The sequence below is a fragment of the Vigna unguiculata genome, chromosome 10 (assembly GCF_004118075.2).
Source record: "Vigna unguiculata cultivar IT97K-499-35 chromosome 10, ASM411807v1, whole genome shotgun sequence".
Classification (NCBI taxonomy): domain Eukaryota; kingdom Viridiplantae; phylum Streptophyta; class Magnoliopsida; order Fabales; family Fabaceae; genus Vigna; species Vigna unguiculata.
In genome coordinates, this window is record NC_040288.1 from 23,556,156 (window position 1) to 23,572,260 (window position 16,105).

The 16,105-nt window shown below is 36.1% G+C and overlaps 1 long non-coding RNA gene across 1 annotated transcript; it reads right to left on the reverse strand.

Annotated features, from left to right (window-relative positions):
* Positions 1-1,942: 1,942 nt before the first annotated feature.
* On the reverse strand, positions 1,943-3,168 carry LOC114166275. The gene is made up of 2 exons (XR_003599886.1): positions 2,286-3,168; positions 1,943-2,144 (listed from the first exon to the last, which is right to left on the reverse strand). It is a non-coding gene; the product is annotated as an uncharacterized LOC114166275 (long non-coding RNA).
* Positions 3,169-16,105: the final 12,937 nt, after the last annotated feature.

The window sequence follows — 16,105 nt, forward strand, 5'->3', positions numbered from 1 at the left end:
ATACAAGAAAAAATGGAAATAATTGAATAAAAAAACACAACAGAACAACATATGCATCTTCATTGTTGGGAAGATCCTCAACAATTCCTTTACATTAATCTATTTTACAAATGGAATGTTTGACTCAAATAATTAAACACCAAATATATTTAGATAATGGACTAAGCATATAAGAGAACTTGAAGAAATGTTATTGTTGGTGACTTTCAACATCTTCAAGAAGTTTAGACTCATCAATGATTCCCTCGTGGCCAAAAATATCTCCAACAACTTCATCTATCACATAACCAATTGATACAATCAAATCACTAGTCTAGAGTTAACTATTTAACATAAAGTGACTTCAAAACAAACAACATATAGACTTACCACTAGGATTTTCAGAAAATCCATGTAACCAATTTTGAGTACAAATCAACATTTGCACATGATTAGGAAGAATGGAGCTTCTATATTTAGAGAGTAATGGGAATACTAAGCACGTCTTGAGCCATTATAAACAATATAGAAAATTTTTTCTCATTAGTCTTCCAATATTTGAGCACATCAAAATCTTAATTGTCTTCATCATCATCTAGTGTTGGTTCATCTAAATAAGCATTTATCTCGTTATTGCCAACAATAGATTTTGATTCATTCCAATACATTTTAAAATCCTACAATGCATTACATATTAATTATCAAAACAAAACAAGAAAAAATAAAAACAATGAACACTAGGTATAAAATGCTTACAAAATTAATCCTCGATCTCTTCAACTTTCTCCCTTCGGTATTAGATTGAGACATTGAAATGGATTCATTAGGTGATTGGGAAAGAGAAATACCAAGAATAGACAAGTTTTTTACATATTCTTTAAACAACCTCTTGAACTTCTCTAACATTTTCTTTGTTTTCTGTCCATAGGTCTAAGGATCTAATTTTATAACAATACGTTATAAAATCAATCTTTAGTAGTGGGTCAAGAATAGCTCCAAAAGCTAATCCAATACTATATTCCTTCCAATACTTTTGAAACTTATATTTCATATTCAAAGTCATTTCCCTTAAGATGACATCTTCATTCAACAAATTCTCTTCACCCAATTTCGTCTGGGTAACAATGATAAAAAAAATTAATTAAAGTTTAATTGAAAAAAATAAATCAATAATTAATAAAATAAAAAAAAGGTAAAAAATATGTTTTAGTTTGAGAAAGAATAAATATCTATTTTATTTATTATTATTATATTTATTTTAATTTAATTTAATTTTGTTTTTGTTTTTGTTTTATTTTATTTATTTATTTATTTATTTATGCTTTTTATTTTATTTTTATTACTACTATTATTTCATTATTATATTATTTTTCTTTCTTTTTATTATAGTTCTATTTTGTTTTGCATCTCTCATTTTAGTTTAATTACAAAAAGAAATAGAAGAAAAAAAACAAAAGAAAAGAAAAAAAACAACAAAAAAGAGAAGGGAAAAGAGAAAGAGAGCTAGAAGTAACGTAAGGTCTCTATAAGCAGACCCATGCCTTTTTAGAGCAGACCTGTGTGTCAGCTATGCTATCATTGTTTTTGTATTGGGAATTACCTGATGCCTTTTTAGAGCAGACCTGTGCGTCAGCTATGCTATCATTGTTTTTGTATTGGGAATTACCTGATGCCTTTTTAGAGCAAACCTGTGCGTCAGCTATGCTATCATTGTTTTTGTATTGGGAATTACCTGTAATAGTTAGCTAAGCATGGTCATGATGGCTAAAGGAGCAAGAAGCAACATCTGCTCTCAGTCATATCCCACATCTCGAGATTGGAAGATGCAAAGAAAGGTGATCAGAATAAAAGAGAGAATTGCATAATAAAAGAAAAAGATTGATGAAAAGGGGCATGGGGATTTTTTTCGGAGAAAGGAAGGCACCAGAATTCAGAGAGGGAGAGAATGACTCAAAACTGAAAATGGAAGCAAACTGTTAATACATTGAGTTTTATCTTCAAGGTAACTACTTCTTAGCTTTTGTTACTATGACTTGATACTGATGTTCATGAATATATGAATTGGAGATGATGACTTGATACTGATGTTCATGAATATATGAATTGGAGATGATTTGAGTTAAGCATAGTTAAGTCTGTTATTTATTTTGTTCCCGTCCGCTCACCTGCGTAAAAACAAAAACAAATCATTATCAAATAATGGCTACCATACAACACCAACATAAAAAAATCATCCCATCCCCTTTTCCATTATCAATCCTTGTTTAGGAATCCATAACCAGTTAGAATCAACCACCAATCCCCACCCTTCTCTGCTCGTTCACTCTAATAGAGTTGGCATCATCAATAAACCCTTCTCCATTCGAATCCCGCAACATCCCATTCAACTCCTATAGCATTCCTAGAACCACCACCTCAACATCACATTTCAACCTGCACATAGAACGCACAAGCAAAAAAAACCAGAATCACAACTCCACCCCTACAATTCAAGTTCACACCGAAGCAGAGCCCCATTTTAGTGCCAAACATTATAATCTCATCTTCCCTAATCACCCACAACCAATCAAAACAGATGGATAAAAAAGAGTAAGGAAACAATTGTCGGCGGCCCTGGGTGTCGCGCGGAGGCAATTCGAGTCACGCTTGCGAGAGCAAAGGTCGAGCATCCCTGGGTTCTTGACGTAGACGCCCCTAGGGGAAGCTGGTGTCGCTGGTGGTGTCTTCGACTAGCTACGGCGGAGGCGGCGAAGTCTCAATCTTGGTTGGCTGTGGAGGTTCGACGGAGGGCACAACGGGAAGGATCTTGCGGAGACAAGGATCTCGTGGAGAAGAAGAGCAATCGCGTCAGGGTAGTGACCGCCGACGGTGACTCTAGCTTCGACTATCGCTAGTGATGGCAATGGCGTTGGGTGCTCGCGCGAAGGTGGTTCGAGTCGCACTTGAGAGGAGAGTGAAGTTTGCACGTCTCCGGGCTCTCGTCGTCAACGGGGATTGGCGTTGCTGGCAAGCCCGCTGCGTGGTGGCGTGGTGGTGTGGCGTGATGGTGTGGTGGTGCGACGGCTGCGAACTTCGCAAGGGAAGAGTCGCGTGTGAGAGGAAGATAAATAAACCCTTTAGGGTTTCTGTTTTTAAGAAAATAAGGGGTTGGGTTTGGGCTGGCAACCAGACCCATCATTCTTTGTGCATTCCCACCTTAATCTCTGCACCCCTGTTTTCACTTCAAACACCCCCATATTATGATAACTTACATCCCTATGTCTTTGTTTTTTCATTTTTGGGCCTATGTTTATGCATTACTCGCTACACCCTCACATTTACTTCACGCACTCCACCTACTTACTGCGTGCATCTCCATATTCTGATAACTCGCACCCCTTATGTCTTTGTTTTTCATTTTTTGGTCTGTGTTTATGCATTACTCGTTGCACCCTCACATTTACTTCACGCATCCCACCTACATACTGTGCACACCTCCCATATGTGATAGTTTCGCACCCCTATGTCTTTGTTTCTCATTTTTGGGCCTGTGTTTATGCATTACTCGCTGCACCCTCACATTTACTTCACGCGGCCCCTATGTCTTTGTTTCTCATTTTTGGGCCTGTGTTTTATGTTTACTTCATGCACCTCACACATTACTCATGCACCCTATTATTGCTATTTTTTTTTACTTTTATCTTTTTTGTTATTAATTTTTTTTTTCTATAAAAGAGAAAATGAAAATATTTTAAATTATAAAAAATTACAAAAAAATAGAAAAAATCTAAAAAATGAAAAATGTTCTCTTTTGCTTTATTATGTCTGTCTGGTCATTCGTACCGTGTGACACTCATATTCAAAAATACTAAAATAGTTTTCTTTCTCTTTTAGTATATGTCTGACCGCTCACGTCGTATGGCACATATTTTCAAGTAATTCAAAAACACCAAAAAAATACAAAATATAAACATAAAAATATCAATATTTTCAAATAAAAAAGGTTGTTTTAAAGAACTACGTGATCCTTGATTCTCCAGTGTGAGATACGTAGGAGCAAGGCCAGTCCTTGTTATGTTCACTTCCAAAAAATCAAATCATTTTCCAAATTTCTTTTTAAGAACTTTGTGACCTTGATTTCTCATTTTCAATGAGAATACGTAGGATCAAGGTCAATCATTGTTGGGCCCAAAAAAATTGTTTCTTTTACATATTTTTGTCTTATTATTTTTGGGGAAAATTAATATTTTGAAAACCACATCAACTTGTGTGTTTAATTAAGGGTACCGCCCTTGGGTGGGCGCGGTAGGGTGCTAACACCTTCCCTACGCGTAACCGACTTCCGGATCCAAAAATATAGTTTTTCGTAGACTTGTCTTATTTTTATAGTTTTCCAGAAATAACTATGGTGGCAACTTCAAATCTCTTTTAAAACCCGTTTCTTTTTTGGTTTGTCTTCCCGTCGCAATTTCGGTTACGACAAATGATAAGCTGAATTTTCCAAATTTGCATAAAATACAAATTTGAAGTGGGATAAGATGAGCATACATCATTTTGTGATCTTATAAAATGGTTCTAAGAATTGACACAATTTCTCTGCCCTATTCCATTCCTCAGAAGATGGATAATGTTTATAATTCCTATCAACCACTTTGAGAATTTCAAAAGCTTTCTTGTATTTGATTGAACTTTCAAGCATCAAATAAGTCGAATTTCATCTTGTAGTTACATCTAATCTCAAACCAATGCTTATATTTATGCTAGCATCACTAAAACATTCTTTGAATTTGAGAGTTCTTCCATCTGACGATTTAACATACTTAACACTCTCTCTAATATTATGAAGTGCTTTGTCAACCACCTTTAAACATCATAAGTAACTGCAATCCATGTTGGGTTATATTTTTCATCATACGGGCTATAATTATTGAAAGATTATGGTTTTATATATATGACATCGGTCTTACACATATATAAGACATTTGACATCACTTTAATCCCAAAACCTTAAGGCAATGGTGTTATGTAACTTTGTCTTTTTTATCCAATGTGGGACCCCTTTTTCCTATAGTTATGCAGTCAATCACTCTGAACCATCAACTCTGATACCACTGTTGGGTTTATATATTTTTCATATGTGGATTATGTTCATTGAGAGATTGTGGTTCTATATACCCAAAACCTTAAGGCAATGGTGTTATGAACCTTTATTCTTATATAGTGTTTAACTTTGTCTTTTTTATCCAATGTGGGACTTTGACTCACACTTGGACTATTCCCAACAGTCAAAACATGAGAAGTTAAACAAATTCTATTAGGAATCCTAGACATGCTTTGCTTAACTTTATCCATCTCTTCCATGTATTCCTTTTCCACATCTAAAGCAGTAGTGTTCTTACATTTCATGTCAACATTAGGATTAATGTATTTTATCCACTCTCTAATTCCTTCATGTTCAACAAAATTATAAGGAAGACTATGTTTAATTATGGCTCTCGCAAGTAACTTACGATGAATCTTTTGATTGATTCTTCATGTCCCAAACTTTCCTTCTTGATAAAGATTCATATCCATATTTAAGCTTGGAATACTTCTACACATATTGACATGCCAACTTAGATGTGAAGTCCCATAATTGTTTTTAGTAATAGGATTTTTTCCAACTTTATAGGTATTGCCACAATACTTACAAGTAGCCTTTTCAATGCCATCCTTGTATTTTCCTACTTTTGTGAAAAAATTCCAAACATTTATGACTTCCTTTTTATTTGTGGTTGCACTTTCAGATGGACTAGGAGTTTCAGATGCAAGATCATCAACCAAAACTAAAGGGTTATTCTTAGGGTGGTCCATATTTAAAACTCTTCAACCCACTATCTAAAACTCAAAAAAAAAAAAAATTGAAATGCGAGATCATACAGGATAAAAAAAATTATCATTATCTTTTGTATCCATTAAGCCAACCCAAGATAGAAGGAATAAAAAAATAAATCTACAACACTAATATGCATAAATCAAAACAAAATAATTTATTGCTAAGAAAATATGCCTTCTACATTAAAATATAACGACTAAGAAAGGTGAATGGGATAATATTATTAATATGTGATTGGATTCAAACAATTATAAATAGCATAGAAACATTACATGAGAAAAAAGCATTTAGTCAAAGTTCACAAGTACTAACCCTCTTCGTTTCTAGATGTGATCCAAGCAGTAGCTTCAAAATTTCTTCAACAAGATGCCTAAAAGATCAATAACATTCAACAATGTTTTAGTTGATCATCTAGACCGAATGGCATGCTGGACCAGTCGAATACTAACACTACAAGAAAATGCTTCATTAGTAACTAATTTTAGTGACTAAAAATTTGTAGTCACTATAGTGACCAATTTAGATACCAATTTACAAAGTAAAAAATTATTGGTTACTAAAATAGTCACTATTATGAATAAAAAAATATAATTGGTCACTAATTGGTCTTTAAAATTAGCTACCATAGTTTTGGCTACCAAAGAAAATTGGTCACTAAAAATTAGCTACATAGGTTTTGGTTACCAAAATGACTTAGTTTCTAAATTGGTCTATGTAACATCCCGACCTAATATTACAGGTTTAAATAATAAAATAAAATAAGAACACAAAATCTCATTAATTATAAATCCATTTTTCAAAAACGCGGAAAATTTCAAATAATTTATTTCATAATAAAGATAACTCTAAATTCAAATTTCTCAAAATTCAATAAAATACCAAAACAGTCTTATAATAGTTTACAACTTTATTCCAAAACCATAAGTGATAAAAACTCAATAAAATTGTTCCCATGAGTTTTCCCCGCTCCGCTGCTAAGCCTCACCAGATCCACCTGCAACATCATCTGGTCCCGTGTACCACGTACACGATCATCGTCAAACAAAAGCAGATATGGTGAGCTAACAAAATAAACACACACACACACACACATACACACACACACACATACACACACACACACACACACACACACACACACACACACACACACATATATATATATATATATATATATATATATCTATGGCACAATTATACAAATCACACAATCACACCAAAGGAATTCCATCCTTTGATATTCCATCACATGGCCACCACCATGTCAAACGTGTTCTACATTTTCTAATGAGTACCTCAAGGTGTCTTGCTGCTATACCTATCGGCCACAACCGATAGAGCACGTGTGGGAAACCATGGTACAGATCACACACCGTAACGCCAGGTGGAGTTCCCCAATACGAACATAGTCGTAATGTCCTAAGACTACCAAACTCGTCAACTAATTACTGAGGAGGGCAATCCATCTGGATCCATACGTACTGGCCACAACCAGCACACTCACACCGGCAACACTCACCAAACCGAGCCCAACTGAAGGGTTCCTTGTGTTCATCTGCCATCCCGAGCTCAACTCAAGGAATGCCACGTGCTTAACCCCTATCCCAAGCTCAACTCAAGGGATACGTTCTGAGCTCAACTCAAGAAACACCAGTAAGCCGACCTTTAAAGTATACTAAAAGCCTTGTAGATCATCCACAAAGAATTAGTAACCCAAGGTTGCTGCACCAAAATCGCCTGGCAGGGGACAAGTACCGCTAAACGCTGCAATTTCCAAACTGCTTGGCGGGGGACACGTACCGCTAGGCGCGTAGTGCCTCTCATTCATCAACATTGCAGATACCGCCTGGCGGGAAGACCCTCACCGCTAGGCACACACGTTCAAGTAGCTCTCTGTTGGGCAGCTATCGCTTGGCGGCTTCAACTTTGCCGCCAGGCGCTACACCAGTACAACAGTTGTACTGTTTTTCTGCACTTTGTTTATTTACAATCTTCCAGTCACACACTTACCCACTTCTAGAGTATCTATTACCCCTCTATTCAGTACTTTACTAGTCTATACATTGTATTCCTTGGCATATAATTTCCTTCTTACCTTTATTCACTTATAGTCCTTTGATTTAAGTCTTAGATTCAACATGTCTAAATCAGATTACCACTATTAGCTTCATGTCCTTCTATTAATTAACCAATTGTTACCAAGCCTTCCCCAAATTCTACATGAAATGGCCCCCATCACCTAGTCATATTTACATCATTCTTCCCACTTATCAATTCCAATTACTCTCACCATCCCTTATTTACCCTAGCAACGTCTTTTTATGATTCACATTACAGTAGATTATCCACACTTTATATCTCACACTAACTGCAGTTCCTACTGCACTACCATGACAGTCATCTTACATTCAAATCCTAGAGGTTACACCCCTAACCCTAGCATATCATCACCTCTGCTTCTATTCAATTAATCCTCTAATTCCCCAATTAGCACGACCTGACTCACCAAAAATCCAGAACCATAAACTAACACTCGTGACCACATCAAACCCCAGTCTCTGCGGTGGCGCATGGCGGCGAGCCCCGTGCCACCAGGCGGTGCATGCAATTCTGACGAAATCCCAGAATTTCTACATCTGCACTTCCCTGCTACCTATTACTTGAAACTTTCCTCTGCCTAAGGTCTTTGTTTCTTACACGATCCACTTCATAGTGATACCAAGACTCCAACTGGACTATATCCAACACAATTCTATGACCAATTTACCATAAACACACATAATCATAAAACCATCGATATGTCAACCCTAAAATTGGTTCATATATCACCACTTTCATTTAATTCTCTTGTGCCGCACTAAAAGTTCACAATTTAATCATCTCCTTTTTATGAATTTATAATCACAATACCAATTACGTTGACCAACATATCCCAGAACCCCGAAAATACGAAAATCAAGCCAATATGGCTTGCATCGCCTGGCGGTTCCATCACCACTAGGGATGTAAAAAATATCCGTACCCGCAAGTATCCGCGGATAAAACCCGCAATGGGTAGGAAACGGATATTAAAAATGGATACCTACTACCCGCGAGTACGGGTATTTTTGATTCCTGCATGTTAACGAGACGGTTACGGGTATCATAATATCCGTATCTGTGGATACCCGTACCCGCTAAACTTTAATTCACAAAAATTCCCTTATATATATATATATATATATATATATATATATATATATATATATATATATATATATATATATATATATATGTAAAAACCATTTTGACCTAATTTTTTCTCAAGAACCAATCGGAAAAAGTGGGCTCTTTGATCAAAAGACTAATTAAAGAATTTTCATTGTGTTGAACGTCATTTTATATTTATTTTTATGATTATTTGGACTTGTATGGACTTGAGTTTGTTTAAACTTTATTTAAAATTTATGATTAAATATTTATTTTTTAAATAATTTTATAAATACCCACGGATATCCGTGGATACCCGCAGATATGAAAAAAATAGTCGGGTATCCGACGGATATGGGTACGGGTACGGGGTGGATATTTATCCAGCGGGTAGGATGCGAGGGAGATACTACCAGTACCCTACCTGCCCCGTTGACATCCCTAATCACCACCGCCAGCCTCCTCATCAGAAAACCCTGAATTGGGTAAGCCACCAAGTGTCGCCTGGCGGGCCGTCTCGTGTCGCTAGGTAGTTCCATCTCTAGAACCCAAAATTAGCATAATAGGGAAGAGTCGCCTGGCGGAAATTCATCACCCGCCAGGCGGTTTCTGGAAAATTTCCAAAAACGTGAATTTGCACAGTTTTTGTAAGAGCCAGAAAAAAATAAACTAAAGGGAAACACATGGAAAAAAATTATAGTTTGATTAATATTGTTGAATTGTTTAATTTAATTAGGGTATAAATTTATTAAATATGGAATAATTATTATTTAAGTGATGGTTGTATTTTATTTAATTAAATGAGTGATTAAAGTTGCAATTTATCTAATTTAAGGAATTATGGTTTGTGGAGTATAAGTGCTTTAATTTTTATAATGCATATAATATTATGTTATGGTATGTAGCCTAGTAGTGAAAGTGGCCTACAGAGGTGAGTAGGTGCAGGGTTCGAACCTGGCTAGCGGAAAGTTGTGTTTTTGTTTGTTTTAGAATTCAAAATTTTTCTCTCCTTTAAAGGTGTGGGGCCCATGCAGCGTAAATGGATTGTGTTTCCATGAGCATGCAGAAATATTGGATTTCAAAACACTACAACCAATTTGTTTTATTTTTTATTCGAAAATGATATTCGAACATAATTTTCGAACTCATTTTTTACATAGGTGACGTGACAGCCTTTTTTATTTTTAATTTATTTTTTTAAATGAAACTGAAGGGGTTGTCATGTGCGTGGAAGTTAGCCTGTAAATTATTTTTGCCAAAACAAAATGAGACGGGGAGAGAGAAAGTAAGGCAAAGTTTCGACTTAGTAGAGTGTTGGTGAGACAGGGAGAGAGAAAGGCGAGAGGAAGGTGAGAGGGAGGCGTTGCAGAGTGGAGACAGCGTGAGAGAGAAAGTCGGAGGAGAGGCGGTGAAAGTGTTGTTTGTGCGACAGAGAGAGAAAGGCGTAATCAAACGGAGAGAGAGCAACGTCTGGGTAAACTCCAGTTGTTAGAGAGCAACGTTTTGGTATTCAGATTTTGAAATAAAAAATGGAACACCTAGCAAAAGGTGCACATCATCATCACCTCACATTCATGGAAATGAAATTAAATTAAAGTGACAAAGGGCTAAAAAATGCTTCATCTTCCTTGATTGGAGGTATTTCCAAATAAATAAAACAAACAACAGCTCCCAGAGGTGGGGAGTGCTCTCATATTACATGGGGAGTCATGGCAAAGATTTTGGTATTCAGATTTTGAAATATAAAATGGAACACCCACCATAAGGTGCACAACATCATCACCTCACATTCATGGAAATGAAATTAAATTAAAGTGATAAAGTGGGAGCGGTTGTTTGTTTTTATTAAACTCCCCATATAATTTGAGAGAACTCCCCACCTCTAGGAGCGGTTGTTTGTTTTATTTATTTAGAAATGCCTCCAAGCAAGGAAGATAAAGGATTTTTGAGCCCACTGTAACTTTAATTTAATTTCATTTCCATGAATGTGAGGTGATGATGATGTGCACCTTTTGCTGGGTGTTCCATTTTTTATTTCAAAATCTGAATACCAAAATCTTTGCCAGCACTCCCCAAATAATTTGAGAGAATTCCCCATCTCTGGGAGAGATTGTTTGTTTTTATTTATTTGGAAATGCCTCCAATCAAGGAAGATGAAGCATTTTTGAGCCCTTTGTCACTTTAATTTAATTTCATTTCCATGAATGTGAGGTGATGATGTTGTGCACCTTATGGTGGGTGTTCCATTTTTTATTTCAAAATTTGAATACCAAAATCTTTGCCATGACTCCACATGTAATATGAGAGCACTCCCCACCTCTGGGAGCGGTCGTTTGTTTTATTTATTTGGAAATGCCTCCAAGCAAGGAAGATAAAGGATTTTTTAGCCCACTGTAACTTTAATTTAATTTCATTTCCATGAATGTGAGGTGATGATGATGTGCACCTTTTGCTGGGTGTTCCATTTTTTATTTCAAAATCTGAATACCAAAATCTTTGCCAGCACTCCCCATAAAATATGAGAGAACTCCCCACCTCTGGGAGCGGTTGTTTGTTTTTATTTATTTGGAAATGCCTCCAAGCAAGGAAGATAAAAGATTTTTAAGCCCACTGCAATTTAATTTAATTTCATTTCCATGAATGTGAGGTCATGATGTTGTGCACCTTAGGGTGGGTGTTCCATTTTTTATTTGAAAATCGGAATGCCAAAATCTTTGTCAGCACTCCCCATATAATTTGAGAGAACTCCCCACCTCTGGGAGCGATTGTTTGCCGGGGGTGTTGGATTTTTGAAAGCTCTAGTGGCCGTCTTCTTTGATTAACTGTGGAAACGTCGCCGTCTATGACTTCTAGTCACACCTCTGTTCTCCGGCAACCACAAACATCTTCTTCTATGGCTTTGTATCTCTCTCTTTCTCCGTTTTTCTAACAACTGGAGTTTACCAAGACGTTGCTCTCTCCGTTTGATTACGCCTTTCTCTCTCTGTCGCACAAACAACACTTTCACCGCCTCTCCTCCGACTTTCTCTCTCACGCTGTCTCCACTCTGCAACGCCTTCCTCTCGCCTTCCTCTCTCCCTGTCTCACCAACACTCTACTAAGTCGAAACTTTGCCTTACTTTCTCTCTCCCCGTCTCATTTCGTTTTGGCAAAAATAATTTACAGGCTAACTTCCGCGCACGTGACAACCCCTTCAGTTTCATTTAAAAAAAATAAATTAAAAATAAAAAAAAGCCTGTCACGTCACCCATGTAAAAAATGAGTTCGAAAATTATATTCGAATATCATTTTCGTTTTTTATTTTTTTCCTTTCTGTTTTTTTTTCATATCTTTGGGAGTTAAATGATAAGAAAAATAAAATGGACTAGAAATCTTAACTGAATTATTGGGTGGGATTAGATAAAGCTAAACCCTAGAAGTTTCCGTTAGAAAAAAAAAAGGGTTAGGACGGGAGAAGGAAAAGAGAGAAAGAGTGCAAGTTGGAGTTTTTCGGTGACTTTGGTAGAGAAGAGGAATCATCTAGAGAGGTAAGAGAAGCCAACTTTTTGTATGTTATTCTTTTCGCTTTTGCTTCTTCTTTTGGTTGTTTATATTGTCATTGTTGTCATGGATTATGTGGTTGTATTATCATCCCAATATTGCATGAAGCTTTGTGATAATTTATACGTGTGCATGGTGCCACTGTTTTTAATTGCATTATTTTTCTCTTCTTCCATGCATGAGGGGCAGCCACGGATGATGGCTTAGTCAAGAGTTAATGGTATATAAGAGTGGAGTGAAGAACATGCGTAACTGCATGTTCTTTGCGGGTTCCGTTTTGTTTTTGGTGCATGTGGGAGCTTGCACTTGTCCGTTCTCTTTGGCTGCCATAGCCTCAGACCCTTGGTTTGGTTAACTGGGTTCCTTGTGAAATTGGGTTCTATGTGAAAGTGGGTTCTATGTGAGAGAGGGTTCTATTAACATGCAATTCATTTATCATTCTTCCTGTTACTCATGGTGGAGGGGTACACAAAATTCACTTTTCTCTCTCCTCTTAAAATCTTTCTCTTTTTTTTTTCTCTTTCCTTATTTCCGTTTGGTGCAGATAATTACATTCACGTTTCCTTCTCAATGGCACGGTTCCTTTTTCTTTCTTTTTCTCTTGGCAACCTAAAGTGTTAAAAGCTTGTATAAGTGATGGGATGGGGGGCCGAGAGTTTTGTGTTCCAGGGGCACCAAATAAGACTTAAAAATTTGGGTTAGAGTTATAATGTTTGGTTATTTGGTGGGACCTACAGGACTTTTGTTTTATTCCTTACAATTCATGGTGCAGGCTTGACTTTCTCTTTCATCACATATAGCATGGCGTTTCTCTTTGGTTTTATTAATGAGTTATGTATTAGTTTTTCTCTTTCTTCTTTTCTATTATCTCTCTCACGTAAATGAATGGGTTCATGAATTAGTTTCTCCCTTTCTTCTTTTCTATTCTCTCTCTCACTTAAAGGAATGGATTCTAACTTTGGAATTGGTGAGCCACACATATATATTAATGTTTTTGTTGTAGGGGTACAGTATGTTTATTGTATAGGTTTCTCATGTTTTTAGAAGGTTAGGTTGTTGCATGTGTGCATGAGTGCAACCTTTTGTTCCATGCGTTTAAATGAATCATGTGATAGTTTTCTCTTTCATCCTTTTTCTATGCTATTTCGAGTATAGGCATAGCATGTGTATACATTTATTTTGAGATGGTACCGTATGCATGCAGGTAGGTGGAAAGAGAAAGGTTAAGTGAGGATGTTAGAAGTTTGGTTTATTTTTCTTTCGTTGTTTAAATTGTTGGTTCTCTTTAATTTCTCATATTTTTTGTTGGTATTTTTCATTTGGTGTTACTAATTATTTTATGTGTTAATGTGTTGGTGGGATATTATGAGATGGGTGGTCCTTCTTAGTTTTCATGGGTTGTATGGTTATGGAGTTAAAGTGGTTGTTTGAGGATAATTACTTAAGTGTGATTTTATACTGTGTTTGAATGAATGTCACTCGTGGGGTTCATTATATGAATGTATTATTTGATAAGTTGATGGGTTTATATTATGGTTTATTTTCCATGCATGATGTGATAGTGAGTACTTTGTTGGCAATATGAAATTCTCATGTGTTGCATGTTGAGAATGTTTTGCCTTGCTTGAAAGCTCTTGGTGGAATTTAATGAAGATTTTGATGAATGTGATGCTACGTTTGGTTTAGTATGATTGTTTGGATTTGGGGTTTGTGTGTTCAAACCAAGGATGGATTGTGATCATAAAGTTTCCGTGTTACTTGAATGCGACATTGAGTATTATTGGACATGTTTTATTTATGAATTTCTTTTATGTATATCATTGTTTATGGTTAGCTTACCCTTATTTGTTTGTTTGTGTGTTTGTTGTATGTGCGATGATCGTATAACGTGTGTGTTATACGAGAGCAGATGATATTGCCGATAATCTTGGCATGGAGTAGATCGACGAGAGGCTGCGGTGAACTAGGGAGATTTTATAATTTATTTAGTTGTTTTAAATCAGATATTAAAATATATTAAATTTTATTTTGTCTGCAATTGATATTGGAAGTTTTTGACAAAGTGACGTTTGAAATTATGTAATTTAAATTCAATTAAAAGTTTTTTTATTAGTATATTTTCAATGATAATTTTTTTTCATCAAATGTGTTCATTTTCTAACTATTCGTGACATCCCAAAATTGGGGTGTTATAGTTTTATTCCACTACATGCATCTAATTATTCAATTAATCATGCAATATTAACAACACAAATAAAAAGAATGGAGTCCAACTCCCGTAACCTGGTTTCCTTTGCTTAAAACTTGAGTAGCCCTTGGTTCTCCCTTGCTTACTCTGATTTTCGTATTTAATGATCCAAAACGAAATTACAATTAAACTAAGGTTAATGCCATTCAATTTGTTGTCTTATGATGGGTTTTCAGCCCTCCCTTTGCTGCCAGGGTTTCCTTGCCCTTTCACCTTCATGCCAAACAACATTTTGGCAAAAATAAAGTTTAATTTGGATTCACCAAGGTTTGAATCCCTCACCATGCCAAAGCCAAATCAATGTTCAACCATTTAACCATTCATGTTTCATGATGATTAATATAATTTAGCCTAAGTCCTCTCGCACAATCAACATACTCTAAACCATTTAAACTAGTATTTTTCCACATCATAGCAATCTGCATTAAATGCCTTAAAGGCTCCCACTACCCGCATTTATTAAATAATTATTTAAATTTCTCGGGTCTTACATTCCCCCACCTTAAAAGATTTTTGTCCTCGAAAATTGGACTTACAAGGAAATAAGTGCGGATAGGATTGCCTCGTGAGGTCTTCCATCTCCCAAGTCATCTCTTGGGTTGCCTCGTCCCAAAGGACTTTCATAGTCTGAATCTCCTTCCCTCTGAGTGGCTTGACTTGAGAATCCAAGATTCTTACTGATCCAACTCTCACTATTAGATCCTCATGTACCTGAACGTCGTCATCCTCTTAGACAAGTGTAAGACTTGCAATGTACTTCCTTAACTGTAAATCCCATATACAAGTTTGCCAAGTGCAATGGTAAAGCGATCTCATAGGCTGCTGGACCTATTCTCCGTGTTATCTGATAAGGTCCAATGAATTTTCGAGTCTGCTTCCTTAGTTTGATCGTTCTTTCGTTGCCAGTAGTTGGAGTAATCCTGAGAATCGCATTCTCTCCAGCCTAAAACTTCCACGACCTACTCCTCATATTTGCATACAACTTTTGTCTGTTCTGTGATGCATTCATCTAATCTTGGATTAAACGAGATTTCTCTGTGGTTTGCTACAGCAACTCAATCTAATAATCGCCAACTCCCAATCATGGTATTCACACATCTATATTTTGCCTCTTTTACCACCCAACGCCTCATATAGTCCTATTCTGATCTTGATTAATACTTCACTAAATTGGTTTAAATCACTAGTTTCTTCTTAGCGATCCACTAAAACTTGCAATCATTATAGTGTTTACACTGAGTCCTTGTCATCAAGTCTTCAATATCTATTCCTCTGCTTCTCTTTCTTCCCATTCC